We start from the raw sequence: 8681 nt of genomic DNA, 5'->3' as shown, positions 1-8681 counted from the left end.
ACACACATTAAAAAAAAAACGACCAGGTGACCACGAGCAGACTTCTGCAAAAAGGGATAAAGACCGCTCCCCGAATCCCCTGCGGCGCATTCCTTGAGCAAGAGATGGCAACGAATAATCAGAAACGGTTATGAATCTACATCAAAACTTCAAAGATCAAACAAAGATTAAAAAAGATCCAATGTACATTTTAAACATACAAGTTCTTATATTATGTACATTACTTTCTACATAAGAAAAAGTTAAACATCGAATTTCCATTTTTTTTAAATGGAAGGAAAGTTTGTTTCTTTTTTTGGCAAGGAAATACTCAGTTTCTTTATGTGTCTTGACAAATGATTTAATGCAATCTTAGTAGGTAAACTACTCTTGAATTTACAGGTGTATATAAAAAAAATTAAGAGCAGGAATAAATATGACAAGAATTTGTCAGAAGGGGTACCAAAGAGTTTTCAAAATTGGTTAAATCAAACCTTGGATCAACTTTGAGGTGAATTGAGGTTAATAATTCATTCCAAAGTGGTGTTATCTTCTCACATTTACAAAATAAATGAACTATTGTCTCTTCTTCTTTGTTACAAAAAATACAATTAGGGGAGTCCTTCCTCTTGATTTTATACAAAAATGCATTCAAAGCGATAGCTTTATGAAAAACTTTGAAATAAAAGGAAAGTAGACGAGTATCTATGGTGCAACGAAAATTATTTACATGAATCTTGTCCCAGCTTGTATCTTGTGGTATTTTGAGTTTATCATGCCAATAATCATATCGATTTTGAGGATAACACTGGTTACAAAGTACTTTGTATGCATAACTGGGTATTTTTCTTGTACTCATCAACTTAGTAATTAAGGTGTCGAAAACATCATTATCCTGACCATTTGGGTTTTCAAGCCACTCATTGGGTCTATTTTTCAGCAAGAAATTATACTTTCGTCTGTCCGATTGAGGAATATCAAAATCCAAGATTAATTCCTCAAACAATTTATAACCAGAAAAAAGGTGGATTCAATTAATCATCAACTGATCGAATATTATTTTGATACCAGATACCATAATAAAAGTTACTCTTAGATTTTGAACGAATTTGTCTATTAAACCATAACATTTGGCAAGTGCCAATATCAGAATATTTACAATCAATGATATCCTTCGTAGCCTCTTGTCTAAAAATGTACCACGAACGTAAACATTCTGCAACTTGAGTATTACCCAAAGCATTCAGAATACTTTCAGGAGCATATGATTTCCATAAAATATCTGTTTCTTCATGAAATTTTTGAAGAAATGTTAATTCAATTAATTTCCACATACTTTGAAAGTTCCTATCAACTAAATATTTTACACATACCATTTTTTGTGCAATTGAAAACATATATGGATCAATCATTCGGAGGCCACAGGACTCTAAATCATTACACATCACTTTTCTTTTAACTCTATCCTTGCCTCCATTCCAGATAAATTTATAAAATATACTGTTCAGCTTCTTAAAAAACTTTTTGGGAATCTTGATACAAAGAACAGAAAAAAGATACAATAATTGTGTTAAAACAAGACACTTAATAACACAAATTTTACCAATTAAAGATAGATTCCTCATTCTCCAACAGTTAACTGTTTGTTCAATTTTTTTCAATTTGTCCTTATAGTTAAGATCAAACATTAAGTTAACATTCAGTGAAAAGACTATTCCAAGGCACTTAAACTGAGATGTTTTCCATAAAATTCCTCTCTCAGCAAGTGGAAAATCCTGACAACCTTTTTTGGACCCAATCCAAATAGCTTCCGACTTAGTCGGGTTAATTTTACACCCTGAATGTGAACAAAATGTGTCAAGTATCTTAAACAAATTCTCAAAAGAATTGTCTGATCCATCAAGAAAACAAACAGAATCATCTGCCAATAAAGAAATCTTAGCCTCTTGATTCATTACAGAAATGCCCTTAATGTCTTCATTTTGTCTGATCAGAAGAGCCATTATCTCAATGACAAATACGAACAGGTAAGGAGAAATGGGACATCCTTGAAATATTCCCTAACAATAGAATTGTTCGCTATGGTGTCTTCAAACCGGTATACAGTAAAGGAAGTTCTGAGAGGTACTCATCAGATGGAAAAGGACACTGGTACACGCATATCCTGCCGACGGTGGGGTGCGGGCGGCGTATTTTTTATTTACACGGCAGCGAGGGGAATTTCTCGATTAATTCCAATGAAACCGCTCGCCAGAGTCTAGGACTAGACCAAATCGGGGTACGAGTACAGCAGTGTATTAGGGACTTTTAGATTGAGTGGACGAGAACACGACGAACGCCGACTGATCATGCGTGTCAACGTATTCAACTGCCCACGTTGACTACAATTAGAAATCGTTTAGATTGCACTCGACGATGTACATGCATGCAGGAAGTAACACTATGAACATGACGAACAAAAAAAGAGGACAAAATAAACAGTTCCTCATTCTATCCTCAACAATAGACCATTTTCGTAATGTAACCACATTTAATGCACAAGTCTTTGTGGAGTGCCTCAATACAAATTATTTCAATCACCTGATAAGAATAATAGCAATTCAGTAGTCAGAATGCAAACTGCATATATCAAGTGTTGCTAGGTAGGTCAAGCCATAATGTTTTTCCAACCTGGCAACAATTAATGTATGCAGTTTGGATTATGTCTATTGAAATACTACTATTCTTACCAGGTGAATGAAATAATTTGTATTGAGGCACTTCACAAAGACTTATGCATTAAATTTGGTTACATTACGAAAATGGCCTATTGCTGTGGTAGAACATCCCTTCACTGCTCTTATGTAAAAATGTGTAGAACAGGTGAATATGCATGTGACACCTGTTCTACACATTTTTACATAATAGCAGGGAAGGGATGTTCCTTTGTCTACCTGAGGAACTGTATATTTTATGCGCACGCGGCATATACTAGTACTGTACTAGATTTAGGAAAATCAAGGTTGACGCATTCTCGATCGCCGACTGAGACGACGTGACGCATGCGCAGTGCCTTAAAATGACGTCACACGTTGCAGTCAAAGCTGTCGACGTGCAAATCTAAAAGTCCCTATTATAAAGGGAATTGTACTTAACATGTAGATCTAGAGAAGGAAACGATGAAAGACATCTAAAAGAAAACAAGAAAACAAAATAGTCTAGATGTCTTATGCAATAAACAGTGACGGCAGTATGATATTACATGCGACACCATGACACAGAAAAATCGAGAGCGTGAACATAATATACATGCCCTCGGCCACGTACCAATAACACAGAGTACATCGACAACACAAGTCATATTCAGTACAGGCACAACAGACTAGACTCTCCGCGAGCGGTTTCATTGGAATTAATCGAGCTTTCCCCCTCGCTGCCGTGTAGATAAAAAAATACGCGTGCGGGCGCGCGCGGGGCGTGAAGTTAGCGACCGTAATGATGATTTTAATGCCGATATAGCTGATATTACGGTCACTAACTTCACACACGTGCACGCCCGTCCGTCCGTATTGTGAGGTGGGTTGTCGAGAAACCTATGAGAAAGTTGTTATTATAATGTCTTCCGTTTTAGTAAACAACAAATATCAGACAAATTGACACGAAAGCGGTGAGAAAGATAACGACTTTTAAATCATGACCATTTTTTGAACAATAAAATGTTGAAGAATAATCCCGAATTGTTAGTCAGTCTACCTCTTTCTCTCTCTCCCTTCATTCTTAATTTCATTTTCTCTCACCCCCCCCCCTCTTATTCTCTTTCTCTCTCATTTTACTATCCTATTTTTCTCAACTAAAATCCCTTCCATTCATTCCTTGTTAGTTACTCCTAGAAGGATATCTTACTGTTCAAATAGCAATCCAAAATGAGATGCCTAACTTTCAAGTCGCCTAAATTTCTGTGGCAGACATTTTTTTTATTCTTAGCTGATTACATATTCTAAAAGAAGAGATTTTCAGCTTTTTGTTGGTATAGGTCACTTGCCGGGGCAAGATGCCTGGACCTTACTGTTTAACTTTAATATCTGCTCTGTATTCTGAAAATGTTCTGTTTTTTCCGAACAATAGCGTCATATCCTGTTCAAATAGCAATCCAAAATGAGATGCCTAACTGTCAAGACGCCTAATTTTTTGGCCGACATTTTTTATTCTTAGCTGATTACATATTCCAAAAGAAGTGATTTCCAGCTTTCTGATGGTATAAGTCACTTGCCGGGGAAAGATGTCCGGACCTTACTGTTTAACTTTGATCTCGGCTCTGTATTCTGAAAATGTTCTGTTTTTCCGAACAATAGCGTCATATCTTGTTCAAATAGCAATCCAAAATGATTCACCGGCCATAGTGTTCGATGATGCTGCAAGCCTGCAACTGATAAATACAAGGAAAAAGACAATCAAATTTAAGTTTGTGAGCTCAAGAATAATGGTAACAAAAGAACCCTTATCACACTAGATCATGTAGCAGACGCGTACGCAGGGGGGGGGGGGGGTCGAACCCCCCTCCAATTTTTGCTTATGTGTGCGTGTTTTTTGAGGAAACCCCCCTCATTTTTTTTAATAACAAAAATAAATTAAACATTTTTGTGCTAAAGGGTGACCCCAAAAAGGTAACCTTACCACCACCTGAACGAAATATCGGTCTGCCAAATGTTCATATTTTCGGGAAAAAATAAAGAAAAAAGGTGCTCTAATCACCCCCCCCTCCCGCTTATTTACCAGCTAGCTGAGTCGATGTGAAATTTTCAGCGCGATTTTCAAATTTTAACCCCCCCCCCCCCTCCTCGAAAAAATCCTCCATACGCCCCCGTCATGTAGATCCTCAAGTTGAGGTCATCGATATCAGAACATTATAACCAGATCCAGATCGACAAATCTATCGATTTTCATGGCCTTTACTTCACTTTTTTACATTTAATTGCCATCACCATCTAACTGTCGGCCATTCTAGTAGATCCTATTCCAATATCAATTATGTATAGTCTATAGGATCTATTCATATTTCCTGAGACATAAGTCTCATTTTACTGTAAATTTGGTTAACTTCTGCCTAAAACACGAGTGTTTAGCAGCTTATAACTTATAAGGCAATCAGTCTACTTAAAATGCACACACAATTGAACATACGGGACAAAATATAGATCTAGGCTAGACCGAAAGCTTCAGTCTCTATATCGTCGGTTGTTCCACTGAGACTACGTCTGGCTCTACTAGACCTCCGGATATACAGACTGAACGATCGCCTATGCCATCGTACGTTGAAGATAAACTCTACGGGTATACGATAAGACGATACTGCCCTGACGCTAAGTTAAATCCTTTTTTTTTTTTTATAATCGCATGCACTACCATACAAAAAGCATTTATAACTAAACCACCCATGATAAACATTAAGAAAATATGTACCTTGGACCTCTGCATATGAAATCTTCTTCAAAAAAGTGTTATTATCTCTTCTACTTGACTGTCTTCATCTGTCTTCAGACGTCAGCCATCTTGAATCAAAATAATGAATATTCATGACAAAGTTTTTTAGTCTCCACCCCATTGACCTCATTCATAGACGTGCGCGTATGTGCACGTACATGTACATCTCGCATCGTTTGAGTTCTCGTGTTGTCTGCTTCACTTGCGCGCGCTATCCTCGACGTGCCGCGCGGAGGAGCTAGCCGAGGCGAGGTCAACCATCTCCATTATCGTATTTGAATATTCATTAGCCGCCATTTTGTTTTATGTCGGTCAGAATCATAGAGATATATACTACTAACACTAGAGGGCGTACTCGCTCAAATTGCTGTTCCGAGATTGAGCGTTGGCCGCCATTACTAAGGAGGGCAGAAAAACGAACGACCCAACAAGATACTGTGCACAACATACGTGGAAAATTTGAAGAAGCCAGGTTCGTGCGTTGCATTTGGTTGTTCGAACCGAAGAAAGAAAGGGAACTGCATAATATTTCACAAGTAAGTTCTTCTGAATGTTATGTTGATTAAATAAGGAGATTTTAGAGCTAAAAATGTAGTTTATGCGGGTATTGTCTCATGACAAGCCACCGCAGTGCAGCGCAGCTAACGTTCCTGCAGTGCTCAGCGGAGCGCGCCAGTCCACGCCCGCCGGGCTGGCGCAGGCATGGGTCAAGGTTCTGGGGACGGTGATGGGAAAATTTAGACTAGACTCTAGATCTAGATATAAATACTCTAATTTCTAAAGCCCGAAAGGCAAAGATAGGCTAGTCTGCCATATTTCACATCACAGGAGTTATCCAACTAGGCTAGGCTAGCTTAAAAAGCCCACCGCACACTACACTATTTCTATCAAATTTGCTTATGACTTGCTGACATCATTATTAAATACTGGTTCGCGATTGGCTGGAAGCTGCTTTCAGTTTCAGTCTTAAAAATCATATGAAATAGCATGAATAGTAGAACAATTGTCATGTTATGAGAAAAAAACTCATCATTGTTTCCATTTGCTTTTATTGTAATGCAGAAATACACCCAAGAGAGGAAAAGGATGTTACACACCACTCCTTCCTAGTGCTGTGCCTACTGTCTTTCCTGGACATCCTCCCTATAAACAGACCCATGACTCAAGACTCACAGCAAAACCATGTACAACATCCGAAAGTGTTCCCGTGCCTACAAAGAAACCCTATGACATTACAAAAGAACATGACTATTCTTTTTTGTCTGAGTTGATCAGAAACTGAAGATAACCAGACAGCAACTGCAGGATGCCAAGAAACAGCTTCAAGTGGTGAAACAGAAGGTAAACAGGAGAGATGGAAAAACCAGGACTCTCTTGCAGGAAGTCCACGAAAGCAAGCTCATTAGCCAGGATCAGCTCGACCTACTTCAACACAACTTTGGAGAGAACGCATTTACAGAAAACCCCAATTTTGTCTTATTTCATCAATATTTGTTTTCAAACATATTTGTTTATGAAAACCTACAGAATGTTAAATGGCATCCTATTTCACATTATACAATTTAAGTGAAATTTTACCATCAAATTTTGGGGGCTCCAAACACTTTAGAGGGGCTTTAATATACATGTTCCAGCATTTTACAAGTTTCAAGTAATTGTAGGACATGACGTCTAAATTCACATCACAGGGATTGTGTCTGGTGTGGATTGGCTACGATGTAAATAGGCTTTCTTGATCTGGAGAATGATACTATAGTGACATCTTGTGTTTTACAATTACAACTGTTCTGTAGTCTATACACTGTTGCAAATGTTAAGGAGACCAGGGCTTAAAGCCCTTCTTGAAGTCAGGAAAACCTGTTTTTTCTCTTTTTATAGTGAGCAAAATTTCTCAGTCTATGCAAAAAAGAAAACATAGAACTTAATTTGTACAAACTACAGAGACAGGTCAGTCTTTTATATTTTGCCTCTTGTCTGCATAGCTTATCCACTGGATGATTGACTGTGAAGCCATTTAAAACTGGAGAGAGCTTTCAATAATATTCAAGAAAAACAGAACAATCTGAGACTTTTGTTCTGCGTAATGAAATAAAATTCTTGGGACACATTGTGACAGTTGCACAACTTAACCATAATGTTCTGTTCGTTAACTTTACACGAAGGCAAACTAAAGTGGAACTTAGAAGAGTCGATTACATTAGGGGTAAAAAATATGTACTTGAACTTTGAGTTGTTGTGAGGTACACTGTATTTGAATATTTACTCTATAAGCTTCATAATTGTACCTGCTGTATCTGAATCAGTTGCTCTAATGTTTGCAAATTATTTGCACTCTACATGTGCTTTGATTCTGCAGGTTTAGATAACCTGAGATTAACATGTAAACCTTTTTTATAACATTGTCTGGATTGCTCTCAACCAAGTGATTTGCATCATTGACGATGAAAAGCAAGAAATTCACATCAAGTGAGCCACGTTTTTGATAAAGTAAACGAGGAGAATTCACAGATGTGTGGCAATTGAAAAGCTTTGTGTACTGCACAGTTGCACACCTTATACACACCCATAGATCTTTTTTGTACATAGGTTTGAATTTGGCCCAAAATGGAAAACTGCTTTTGAAGAGATTTGATAACAGAACAATTATATGGAATAATGTCACTAGATGTAAACCCATAAGATTGTGCACTCTTTTGTTAGGCCTATCTATATCTACTGTGTAAATTTGAGGGTAATCAGTTTCAAAACTATTATTATTCCCTGATGAATAATGATGTCAAAAGACCTTGTTACTATGAGGTTTCACTGAATGGTGTATTGCAGTATCCTGAGATGTAAGTGTCTTCAATTATAGTTCTTCATAGCAATACAGGTAACTTGGAATATATATGCTCAATTACTATTTCTGGTTTGCATTTATTTATTTTATTATTCGATGAAATGTCTTGTAATTAGTAAATTTGGGGCTAAAATCTGAGATGTTGTTTTTGCAATGTCTGTCCTTTCAATTGTGATGTATTATAGCAGTATATAACGTCCAATAAAATGTCAAAACTTAAATGCCTATGCTGTAGAATATTCAACATACGTGTGGTAATAAAAGGTTCATTTATTCATTTTTTTTCTTCAAATCAAATTATCTTAAATATATTCTCTAAAAACTGGTTGATGAAGAAAATAAGAAATATACTGTATCAAGGAGAATATTATTTATTGTGAAAAAAGTGGTGTGAATAAATAAT

At 36.9% G+C, this 8681-nt stretch overlaps 1 long non-coding RNA gene across 1 annotated transcript; it reads left to right on the top strand.

Moving 5' to 3' along the window:
* The first annotated feature begins 5795 nt into the window (after positions 1 to 5795).
* On the top strand, positions 5796 to 8324 carry LOC115926130. The gene is made up of 2 exons (XR_004064983.1): positions 5796 to 5975; positions 6502 to 8324. It is a non-coding gene; the product is annotated as an uncharacterized LOC115926130 (long non-coding RNA).
* The last annotated feature ends 357 nt before the right edge of the window (positions 8325 to 8681 follow it).

Source organism: Strongylocentrotus purpuratus, unplaced genomic scaffold, assembly GCF_000002235.5.
Source record: "Strongylocentrotus purpuratus isolate Spur 01 unplaced genomic scaffold, Spur_5.0 spur5_scaffold_19, whole genome shotgun sequence".
Classification (NCBI taxonomy): domain Eukaryota; kingdom Metazoa; phylum Echinodermata; class Echinoidea; order Camarodonta; family Strongylocentrotidae; genus Strongylocentrotus; species Strongylocentrotus purpuratus.
Note: the sequence above shows the minus strand (reverse complement) of the source record. Positions and strands in the feature narration are given on the sequence as shown.